Source organism: Athalia rosae, chromosome 2 (assembly GCF_917208135.1).
Source record: "Athalia rosae chromosome 2, iyAthRosa1.1, whole genome shotgun sequence".
Taxonomy (NCBI): Eukaryota; Metazoa; Arthropoda; class Insecta; order Hymenoptera; family Athaliidae; genus Athalia; species Athalia rosae.
In genome coordinates this window covers 4,525,769-4,538,343 of record NC_064027.1, presented here as the reverse complement: position 1 = coordinate 4,538,343, position 12,575 = coordinate 4,525,769, and the positions used below count along the sequence as shown (strand labels likewise).

Below are 12,575 nucleotides of genomic sequence, written 5' to 3'. Positions count from 1 at the left end.
CGGAGACGTCCCGGTCGCGCACCCGATGCTCGAATGACAAGGTGAAGCACCTCTCCGGAAGCAGATCTATTTTTGTCTTTATCAACGAAACGTGACACTTGCAGCATCTAGTGTTCCGCCGTCACCTTCGGCCCTCGTTGTCTTATACCGATGTCCTCCGTCGTGTAACGTCGCGTACTCGCGTACCGCGCGGACGTTGAAAACTCCGATGACTATACGGACTCGCGGCTGAGATATATCAGTTCCGGCGGCTGGTGTCACCTTTGAAAGGTCGAACCGCGAAGACCTCCCGGGGCACGCGCGCGCCACGACGCAACGACGACGACGAAGACGATTTTTTTTCGCGCGGACCGGAAACGGAAAGGAAGAAGACCACCCCGAAGACGTTCCGAGTCTGAGGAACGAACACGCCCGCGTTTTATAGGCTCAATTAGCGGAAAAATCATTGGGAACTTTTCGTTGCGTAATAGCGACGACACGGTTTTCGCGACGAAGAGGATATCGGGGACAGACGCGCGGCGTTAAACCGATTGCGGGACTCGAGATGATTTTTAATTGATGATTCGGTCGACGATATCTTATGCCGATCGAAGCCAAATCGGACTCCAAAGTTCGCAACGTGCGAATTAATTACGACCGTTCTTAACGTAACGTCATATATATTATCGAAACTCATCGTGAGTCACCAAATATATATCGTGCAATTAGTAGAGCCACCTATTATTTATCTCTCTGGCATTTTTTTTTTTTTTTTACAGCTGGACGTTAAACCGAACTCGATTTCACCGGCGCGAACTTGATCTCGGTGTATATATATATATATATTTATTTGTTTTATCGAGCTCGTTCGTTAGTTTACGCGGCTATACTGCAATAAATACAAAGTACGTTACGTACGCGAATCTTCTTCCACTATATACCGCGTATACGTATATATGTGTATATATGTATATTATATACGTATACGATGTGCAAACTTGCTAATATACGCAAATGCCTGTATACAGCCAGCGAAATAATATGCGCATTGTTACAAAAGTTTCGACCTAATAAGCGGCAAAAAAAAAAACAACCGGTAACAATAATAATCACCACCGAAATGCCGAACGAAGATCTCGCACACCTTCGTATCTTCGCTTTTCATAAATTTTATGAACGAAGATTAAAAGATGACGATTTTATTGCAGCCGATGCCTTAAACATCAAAAAAGAGAGAAAATTTAGCTTGCGGGGTTCTTTGAATCTATGATCTGATTTTTCATTTAATTTTTTTCTCCTCAACGCGAGTCTAGCGTTAGAAGACGATCCGCGATTAGGTATATGATATGAGAGTGAAAATCGGGAGAAAAAGAAAAAAACAAGAAAGAAAGAAAAACCTTGAACGACGTCGCGACGACGGATTCCGCGCGTCTGTTCCATTCAGCGAAAAACATCAGGGTCGCCTAATATTCAGAATCCGAAAGCGACGCGATACAATTACACGTGTGCATATCAGCTCCCCTCCCGCCGCATCTCGTATTACCGATTACTCAAACCGAACACATCTTCGAATTTATCCAACTCTAAATTTTACCTTTCTCTCTCTCTCTCCCGCTCCCGTTATCTGTCGCGTTAACAGCTCGCCACAAACGAGGCGACTTCGCTTCGTCTACAGATATACGCGATACGCGTATAAAGCTTATTATTCAAGAGACGAGAATGAGATGCGAGAGCGAGCGCGTTACACGTACCGCGTCGTTGAAATCTCCCGCACAGAGAACGAAATTTGCTCTACCGTGAACATCTTGGGAGAGCGCAGTTGCTCCGGCCAGTGGTCACCGGCGAGCTGTATATATACGTATATATATATATTATAACAGCGATACATACGGAATACAGGAAGCGGCGGCAAGACCGTACTCCACCGTGTGTACCTATATACCTTCGACTCCGGACGGGACCGGCTCACCGGCTCATACGAGCACAAATTATTATATCTTCACAGTCTGGTGATTCGCCAGCTGTGCCCCCGTTGGCATACGCGGGGCGACCGTGCGCTACAAGCAACACCGAGCCAAACGCGTGCTTCTTCTTCTTCTTCTTCTCCTTCTGCTTCTACTTCTGCTTCTTCGTCTTATTCCTTCGTCGCGGTGAAAGAATAACGATCTTTTACCGGGCCGTACAAGGATACTGAAATTCTTCGAAATTCAAGATCAAGATCATCGCGAAGTCGGATATATGTATATTTCCCAGCGCCGACTGGTGCGCGGGATTCAATTGTTCGAATCGCAGCTGAAAATTTATCGCCGCTAATTTATTTTCGCGCACCTCGTCGTTCGACGACTCTTACGGATGAAATGAAAAAATTTGGAGAACGATAAAAAAAAAAAACAAAAAAAAAATCAAATAATTATAAAGAGCGAGATACACGACCGACGAGGCGTGGCACGGTTTCTCTGCACGTCTATATACGTCTGATGGAGTATAAGCAGAAGGTTGTTGTATCTCGTTTTCCGAGGCGCCGATGCCGCAGCATCTGCGCAATCCTCGAAGCACCTCGTGGCACCTGTGTACACGAGAAGACAAATATAATCTCCAGCGCGTTAAGAGGGAGAGGGAGGGAGGCAGGGAGGGAGGGAGGGAGGGAGAAAGGCCACCTTTGTCAGAAGCGTCACGGAGTCGACAGACTCGAAAAGGCCTCTCTTCGTCGTCGCGCCGTATATATATATATTTGTATATCTATACGGGTGTATATCAAAATTGTTCCAAATAACGAGCAAACAAATGAAAACTAATACGCCGGATCCAGGGAGATGAGCTGTCCGCGGCTCGGCGTCGGCGATAATTCGTTTCGTGGTATCGTCGCGCGCGGCCACGTCGAGAATAAAGAAAATAAAAGATAATATGAAAAAAAAAAGTACAACACGGAATCAAATAAAATGAAACGAGAGCAAAAATAAAAACTGGCCGCGAGCGAGCCGACGAAGATAAGATACATCTCCCCTGCTGCTCTCCTCTCGTGACATGACATCGGGCGTACGTACCGCTCGGCACTTGTAATCTCGAACGAGGTGTGTCCGTTCGACGGTGCAGCGCGTAGCTACGATTGTTGGAAAATCTTCACGCCGCCGCTCGATCGCTCTCGATTTCCGTAATATCGTACGACGATAACCGGCGCTCTGAGAGAGAAAAGAGAAAGAAAAAACAAATTTAGTGGAGAAGAAATTCACAAAGATCGTTCGTACTGGAGGTGGTGAGCTCCGTCGCCACCTGCCGCGACCCATTCTTCCCAGCGAAGAGTACGCACAAGTAGAGATGTACGTATACAACGTACTTTATATAGTCACGCTATCGCAACGCACTCGGCGAACTTGTTCCCATAACGCGTAGAGAGGGACGAGAATATCTCGCGAGTATTGTTCGACGCGGTCGCGCTGTAGTCCGCTTGCATTGAATGCACCTATAATACATACGGGTGTTACTGTGAAACGGCGATGAAAGAATCGAGATCTTCGCGTCTCCATCGACTTTACGCGTACGAACCTGTGACCGATGTGATTAGGTGCGCGAGATAAATATATGTGTGCGCGTACACACATCATCCCGAGATAGGCGATCGAGTTGCCGCGCGTACGCGATATATCGAGATAATCCTCTTCGTGCGACTCTGAGTCAGCGCGTAGATTTTTCCAGCGAACGATCGTCCGCGAGAGAAGATGTACAGAAAAATCGACCCGCCCGATTTTCTCGGTGATTTTTCGTACGTCGAAAAAGCATACAAGCGATGACAAATCGGCGTGTCGGTGAGAAATTATCGGTGCGAGGCGAATAATTGTTTTACCGCGTCTCGACGCAACCGAGATACGATCTCCTATTCTCGGTGAACGAGAAAACGGTGTAGACTGCAAGTCGGACCGCGTATCTCGTCTACGGAGAGCGATCGAAGTTTCTCGAAAGGTAATCAGGTAATCGGGTAATCGTTGTAAGAAAGCGCGGACGGAAGGATCCCGCTGAACCCGAGTAATTCGGTCAATTTGGTCGTCGACGGGTGCAGACGAGTCGAAGGAAGCCCCGCCGAGCGGACGCGCGTATAGGTACACTCGGGTCAGGTTGGCTTTAGCTATTCGAAAGGCCTCACGGAGAGGAAGACTCACCCACGCGCGGTAACTCGCCCGAACACGGGTGGGGGGGTGGCGAGAGGGAGAGAGGAAGACGAGGAAGAGCGACGGGGGAGAGGGAGGGAGGGCGAGGAGGGCGAGGGGAGGCAGCGCGACTGAAAGAAGCCAACGCCAGGTACCACCAGGAGCAACAGCATCATACATAACAATATCACATCCCGACGGGCTGCACAATGGCTCACCGACCGGAAGTACGCTACCTGTCTCCCACGTCAGTCGCACGGACGCGCAGCCTCCCAACGTCCCTGACTCCTCGTCGACTATCCCACAGCCATTCGGATACCCCTCTTTTTGTTTTTTTCGTCTTTGTATGGGTTACACGGTATAACTCGTACACAAAACCGCGTGCGGCGTATAGGTGTGTATCTCTCCATCCGTCTGCTGTGCATCGTCGCACCGAGCGCGATATCGCGGTGTGCGTGACGTCGCGTCCGACGTGTATCGTCCGTGTTCTTCTTGTACGCATTGTCGGAAGCTTGCGCGTGTCGATGTCCTACGGGGAGAGCGTGTATAGATAAACGCGTTTCTTTATGCTCTTCGTGTTTCCAAACTGTCTTTCATCTCTTTCGTCCCAATCTTAGAGAGAGGAGCGCGCGGCTTGATTACGAATGAGCTATACGGGTGTCAACTACGTAAACGCCTCCACGAAAACGAGATTTTCAAACATCGAATATCGTCGGAGATCTCCGACTTCTCGCTTAGATACATTTTCCATCCTCCGCTCAAATTTTCCCGCACAATATCGACGAAAGTCGAGACCCCGCAATGCTGCAGCCGGCAGATAAAATCTCCGGCGTCTGGCGTGTCGCGATGGGCAGATCGTGTTATTCGTCTTCGCGATGATTGCCTGCGGAAGTTTCTCGTTCCTCCCCGCGCGTCTCGACGAGGATATAATACATAATCGTTACCTCGTGGGTCCGGACGGCCGGGAAACTGCATCTCAGGTATAAGTACCGCCGCTGCGGTATACGTAGGTACGACGGAGGGACATCTGTTTCGACTTTTGTACATCTCGTCGCGAGGTTGCAACGTTTTCGAGGACGAACGCCCCGCGACTGTATACCTATAGGGAGCAACGGCACAGCGCTCATCCCTATATACGCTCTCCGAAGATCAAACAAAGTAATTCCGAACGTCGACATACGGCGGGCGTCAAACTCGCGCGATCAACGCGAGGGACCGGAGATGATCCGCTAAGAATTTAATTAAACAGGTGGGCGCGTGCACCTCGACTACAAAAATTATAGGTACCTTCGACAGCTGATGCAGACAATAAAATATGCCACCTGAAAATCGACCATCTCATACGAATGAAAAATTTCATTGTAATTTGGGAAAATTTTGATACTTGCGAATTGTTAGATAAAATAACACGCGTTGTATACACACGCACGCGATATTACGTACGCGCGCGTGTGTACGTTTATCTGTAGAAATTACAGACGCTAACGCGTATCGCATTTATATATACCGCTGGCAGATACGAGCGGATAAACCTCAGCATCAAGAAAGCGTGCGATATACATATTGTATGAGTCCTTATAGCGGGCAGATATGTAACCCCATAGGAAAAGGAAAGAAAGAAAGAAAGAAAGAAAGGAGAAGACGAAGGGGAAAAAATAAATCGAAACGAAAATGCGTCCGTACATACATACATACATATATATAAATATATTTTCAAGTAGGTAGGTATACGACCACAAGTGCGAAGTGTAAACGCGATAGCCTAAATTCCCCTATGCACGTGTGAGTGCAGGGTACGTACCTACATACGAAGACGCTACACAGTACACCGCTGAAATCCCTGCGCCCAGTTAGCGGCGTTCGTCTGTTTTGTATGCAAGATTCGTAATGCCATCTATCTGCCTCCCCCCCGGTGGCCCCCCGTCCGCCACCCCGCGCGAGCACTTCGAGTATATCTCGCCACAAAGCTCTCTCTCTCTCGGTCGTGTTGGTAAGAAATTCAACGAGCATCGACGCGACGCCTCGTACGTTCGGTTAGACGTCGGTTATAAGCTCACTACGCCCGAGTCGGAGGGACAGCTGATAGCGAGAAAGGAAAACTGGAGAGACCTGCGACTCGTTTTCGAGGTATTGTAAGCGCGCTCGACCCGTACGTACGAGGCGTGTATACGAGCGAGTGTGACGCGGATGAAATAAACGTCGGACGCGACCGTCATCGAGGAACGCTGTATCGTTATTATAGCTGCTGCTGTTGCTGCTGTTGCCGCTGCTGCTGTGTTTCACGCACACGCAACACCTTGCGTAATTCAGAACCTGGACGTTAACTCGCACGTTTGTATGCATACGCGTGTACGTGTGAGGGGGAGAGAAGAGACGGAATCGACGTCGGTGTATACAGAAACACTGCACGTTACGCGCACACTCGTTCGCCTCGTATCTGCATTCGTCGGAAGTCTGATGCTCCTGAGGAAGATGACCGTTCGTCGACTCCGGGAGCTGCGGTGTCACGTGTACATCGTGCGCTTTTAACGTACGTTTATCGCGACACTTCGGGATAAGGGGCGGGTGAGCGAGACCGGCTGAGACGGCCGTTCGAATAAATTGAATCTTGCAGGGATCCTCCGGGAAATTAGGCGGCGATCGAAATTAAGCTTCGATTTTTTGACGTTCCGTATCCCGTTCGGAGGTGAATTATAAAGAGGATACGTGACGTGCGGGGGGTGGGCGGGGGTGGGTCGCGCGAAACGACGTCGAGCGGATAAGCCGGTAGCTAAAATCCGAAACCTTAAAGTTTTCTTACTTAGTCTCCGGGTGTATGGAGGTAACATCCCCGTTTTAGATCCTTTGCGCGTAACGCGATACTCGCGGCTGTTATATATATGTGTATATATTTTTTGGCACAAAGTGCCGGTGATCGATATACACGAGGGCCTTTGAAATCTGAGAAAATCCAGATCGATTTGTCTCCAGGTAATCAAAGCGCCTTCGACCGACCGATACACGTCGTATTACATCCCGTATTTATATATATGCGAGAATCGAAAATTAGCGGCTTTATATGTATATATACGGCGATCGCGAAACCCCGAAAATTGTCGCGACTATATAACTATATAGAGGGATACGAAAGCCTGGTGTGTATTACGATGTAACGAATATACATATAGGCGATGCGCGTCTTTATCTGTACCGAAAAACTTTGGACCAACCGACGGCCGGATGGACCAATGACGAACACACAGTTCAAACATAGGCGAGGAGGCAAACAGCCTCGATCTAATCGCTCAACGGTTATCACCGAGAAACTCTCCCGAGTATTATTTACACAGCAGCATCGCGAGCGGCGTGACGCGCCCTTAATACAACTATACGCAATACGTGTACCTGTGGAACATCGACTCGAAATTATTCCCCCGTTTCGAGTGCCCTCGGAAATTGTCGTCGTTGTTCATTGTTCATTTTTCGATCTCGTTTCCACCGCTGCACGCCTGCTGTCCTTCTTCGGAAGGCGATGGATCCGTCAAACTTCACCCCCACCCTCCCCTACCCGGTTGGAGGAGGAGGTACCGAGTCACCCCGCGACCCCCGTCGAGACGAATTGAAAAGGTACTAAGTGACCTGACTCTCAAAAACCGTCAACACATTAAGGTACACGAAACTTACCGCGCCTCGACAACCGCGCGGGCTGTGCGCAGCCGAACGACGACCACCGATGGGCTTAGGAGCCCCGCACAGGACACCATTTACACGGTATTCATTGCCCGCTATTATTCCCCAAATAAACAGTTTTGGCCATAATAGGGCAAACAGCCCCAGGGGGTCGCTTCGAGGAATCCTAGGGGAACGGGCTGGTGATTTCACTTCTCTCTTACGCCGATGGATACGTCCCGACGAGATCACGGAGGGAACCGACGATCCGTCCGTTTGGAGGCGAAGGATTGAATGGGAATAAATATGGCCGACCGATTATCCGCGAAACGTTGTTTTCTTGCAGACGACAACTTCGATAACGAACGAATGTGTTGCGTTTTTACTTGACGTACTTGCGATAATGCAGTGATGTTCAAAATTATGATAATTATACAATATAGACGTGTACGACGGTCGTAGGTATATACCTTATTGCGTATGTATACGTATACATCGGGAACTTGACTCTGGCAGATAATTCTTCGCGCATCAGAACCATCGCCATAGTTTCGAGTATACATATATATATATATATATATGAATATAAAACGCTAAACTTCGCTCGAACGTTTGATAAGGAAATGATACGACATTGTCATTGATGTAAATTTTTCAAGTCACCGGCGTAACTCGCTCGATGGAACAGAGGGGGGATTTTTGCGGTAGGTGTATATATATAAATATACACGTGTAACTTATCTTGGTTGCAATAATTATATACCCACTGTCTGCTTTAGACTGTAACGACCGATAATTATCATTTAATCATTAACGTTACGACTGTTAATAACGAGGTAATAACGCGGTGTACCAGAAAATATTCTTTACATTTCTTCTATATTGTTATATATTTTTCGAAACACGATCCTAACCTAAAGCTATGCGTATTTTTAACCGGCCTTACAAATTTCACTACTCATCATTTTTCATTTCGGTTCTCTTCCACCTATACTACCCACCGCCGTAATTTGGAGATAATCTCGAGCAATTAACGTTTTGAAATTCGAAGATTTAGAGATCAGTACTAATTGAACCGGGAGTCTCGTCTCGAGGACCGTCGATGGCGTCACGAACCCCCCCTTCCACCCCCCCTGCAGACCCGGTAATATATCGTAGGTAGATATGTACCTCAAGGTTGACTGCCGTTTCTTTGAGGATAATTTTATACAATTGCACTCGGTGTAATTAACGACTGCATAATCGTTCTTAGTAAAGTAATTATCCGTATAGTCGAGTCTAGCCGGAAGACCATCCCGCAGAAACAGCAGAAGTATATGGATAGATAGATATAGATAGATAGGATCGGCGGGCGTCGAAAGCCCGAAAAATTTCAGTGGCGTCTATACCACCGCATAAGTGTCATCGTTACGAAATCGACGAGATTTTTCAAATCCCCGAGATTATCGGTATCGCCGATTATTCTTCGGATGAATTTAGCCAAAAGTATACGTGTAGCGACGGACTTCGTACAATTGTGGAAACGAAAACGACATCTCAAAAGTTGGCTTAGACTTTCGCAGTTTTCCCAAAAACCTACACAACTGCAGTCGTAAGTATGGAGGATATTTGGGGGAGGATAAAAATCAAATTTGTTTCCTGAACTCCGGAGCTCCGCGGAGCTGGCGAGAGTCGAGAACTCCCAACAGGGCAGAAAAGCTGCAATTTGCCGAAGTTGTCCCCCATTGTCCTACTCGGCGAGGGGTCTTTTATTTTTCCCTGGACCTTGTTTCGTTATGGTCTGCCCGCAATAAAAGAGATTACCGATAGTTCTGACCGGGTACAGCGGGGTCCTCCTTTCGTTCGACTCTCGAGGCCCTCGTTGAACACAAGTCAGCCTTTATAGGTACAAAGGTCCGTTTTAATCCGCAATCGTGTTGTTAAGTTAAGTTGTCGTAAAAGAAAGTCCAACGGTGAGAGGAGCCGAGGAATGGATATAGGAAAAGCGGTGCTGCATGCGTCGACTAGACGACGGGGTTTTAGAGGGGTGGGGCAAAATAGAGAAGAGGGGAAATACGAAGGTCCCGCGACGCCTTAATGGGATTCCAAAATCTACGGGGAAAAGGCACCTGGACACCTACGAAATCCCGAAATTTGAGATAATATTTTGAAAATCACCCGATCGCTCGATATCGTCGCGGCGAGATGTATCGGGGAACGTTGATTCGAATTGAGAAAATTTCAGGACTATACGTAAGTGACTCGGGTTTTCTGAAGCGTTAAATTAATTTCACCGGATTCCAGGTAGCCCGATATTGTTCATAAATCAGTAGGTCAGGCAAAGATCCTCGCCGAACAACGTCGCGTGGTGGAATATTCCGATATTCCGTACGTCGAAACGACGAAGTGTCGTTTACCTCGTCAAATTCGTCTATATAGATCGATTTCGACGTGTAACAAACGTACGAGCAGAATCTAAAAAAAAGAAGAAGAATTAAAAAAAACGATCTCACAATAGCCTCGCTCGCCGATTGCTCAGGTAGAGAATCTCCAACGGTTAAAATCCAACTGACTTTCGGTCCGGAGAAAGGATGTTGAGAGAAAAAAAAAAGGAGGACAATCCTAATTATGCACAACAGTCCGTCGCAGGGAGCCCCCCGTGTAACGTCATGCGATGGCCATCGTCGTCGTCGTCGTCGTCCTCCTCTGTCCGAAGGGCGTCCGTCGGTGGTCCATGGGCGAATCTCGTACACGGGAGAATACGTCGCACCGTCGCAGCCTCGGATGACTCTGAATTAATAACGCGTGAATTTCAGGTAGAGGAATTAGCATATACCTGGGGAATCGGACCCGCGGGCCGCACCGCATATATGACCGGTATACGTACGGGGCTCATAGTCCATCCGTGACTTTCCCAAGGCTATTGTTCTTAGGAAACTCGGTTGGAGATGACTTCTGCGTTTCTCGGCCGTCGGAATCGGGGAATCCCAAATATGTTTACAGCGCGCGGGGCTACGTCGGTGCGGCGGGAGCAGGGGTAGCCCGAGGGGGCTGAGCCGCACGCGGTACGTTATAGCCGGCTGGGGTAACCGAGTGGGGGTAAGTCAACGGTAAGTTTAAGTGTAATTAGTGATTCGATGCTGGCCTGCCCACACCTGTGGAAGAATAAAATACCGGGAATCTAGACAATTCCAGAAGCTCCGGCATCGACACACCTGGGGCGATACTCGCTTCGCTGTATATTATTATTATTATTATTGTTATTATTACGGGTTGGGTGTACGTCAAAAATTGACGTCCTCTGCACAACATCCAATCCCGTCCCTCGCATTTCCCCGAACCCGACGACATAACACATAATAATGAGTTGCCGATCGAGCGTCGTTTTTCGATTATACAGAGTCCCATTTCATTTTTTCCATATCGGCGTCGAAGGGCTGCGATATCAATTTTCTCTGGTGAGGCCTTTTTTCCTACTCCGGATGCGATGTGACGTCGTAACGGAGCAAATGCATAGTGCCGAGTTTCCTCATCCGACGCTAGTTTTTCGAAAATACATTCGACGACGGAAAAATATGTACGGGAATATCACATACTGAGCGCAAATATTTTGCGAAGAAATCGAATTTTCAAACCAAGCAGACGCATCTGACGCTATTGCAGTTTTATCAGCGTATATACGACGGCATTTTCGCATTGGCTCTAAAAAAGCAAATAGCCAAGTTCACGTCATTCAGCTATAACGTAATCTCTAGACTGCTCGCAAATTTTCTCGTCAGATATAGACACGTATACAGGTACCAGCGACGAGATAAAGTCCGACTTATCTTACACATCGTGGTGATATTGACGCATGCGACGTCACGCGTTACACATACATCCTATATACGGCGACGTGTGCATATATTTTCTTTTCTAATCCGATTTATTGGAATTTGACGATAAGAAATCTGGAACCAATGCCGGCTCGCATGTGTGGCGCCGAATGCTTCGAAGGCAGCGTATAGCGTCACCGTTGAAACGTATCCGTACGAGACGAGGATTCGAGGCCGCAGCGATGAAACTCTTTCAAATTCTGTTCGCAAAAAAATATTAATATTCGGGTAGGATATTGTACGAAATAAGTCGGAAATCAGTGTCGCTAGAAAACGGAGGAAGGAGTCAAGGTTTTCTTCACAATCCGCCCATTACCGGTCCCCCCCCCCCCCCCCCCCCCCTATACACCTAAAACCACATCTATGTATATATATTAAGTAATTCCTTTGGCATTTTACACGAGGAAGGTCCGCAGAAAATGTGAATTTAATCTCCGTATTTTTCCTTTCCGGGAAATTTTCTCCTCCAGATAAGTCGCGTAGGTCAGATTACTCGCATTAATCTTTCCACCGTTATCCCGATTTCGGACTCCCGAAGCTCTGACGAAACGAAATAACCGCAATTACCAACAAATTTAATCCACATAAAATTTTTCATCGCATACGTAAGCTTCACTTTCTTCTCGTACAACGCGAGTCCACGGCGTGGGACGATATATAAGGATGATCGAAAAAATCGGATCATCGGTTTTTATAACAAAGAAAGTCCTGATTCGATTTCCAGTAAAATTCATTAGCCTGCAGATTTCCAGAATGAAAAATCCGTCCACGTTTCCATACTGGCTACATCCTGACCGCACGCTAGAGAAACTTCTGTGCAGAATTTATCTGCATCGGCTGCAGTAAATACATCGTAGCCGCGTAACCGTGCTTCGTTAGTCCGAATCAGAGTTGGCGTATATATGTATACCGTCTTAAATAACACGCGTCGTCAGCTATCCGCGAAGCAAGA

General features: G+C 47.6%; 1 protein-coding gene and 1 long non-coding RNA gene across 2 annotated transcripts in view; one reads left to right on the top strand and one right to left on the bottom strand.

Annotated features, from left to right (window-relative positions):
- The window catches only part of LOC125499906, a 68,681-nt gene that overhangs the window by 35,181 nt on the left and 20,925 nt on the right, over positions 1-12,575 (bottom strand). The gene's annotated exons all lie outside the window — the stretch shown is intronic.
- Positions 1-12,575, top strand: part of LOC105692365 (ras-responsive element-binding protein 1) — a 39,787-nt gene that overhangs the window by 9,548 nt on the left and 17,664 nt on the right. The gene's annotated exons all lie outside the window — the stretch shown is intronic.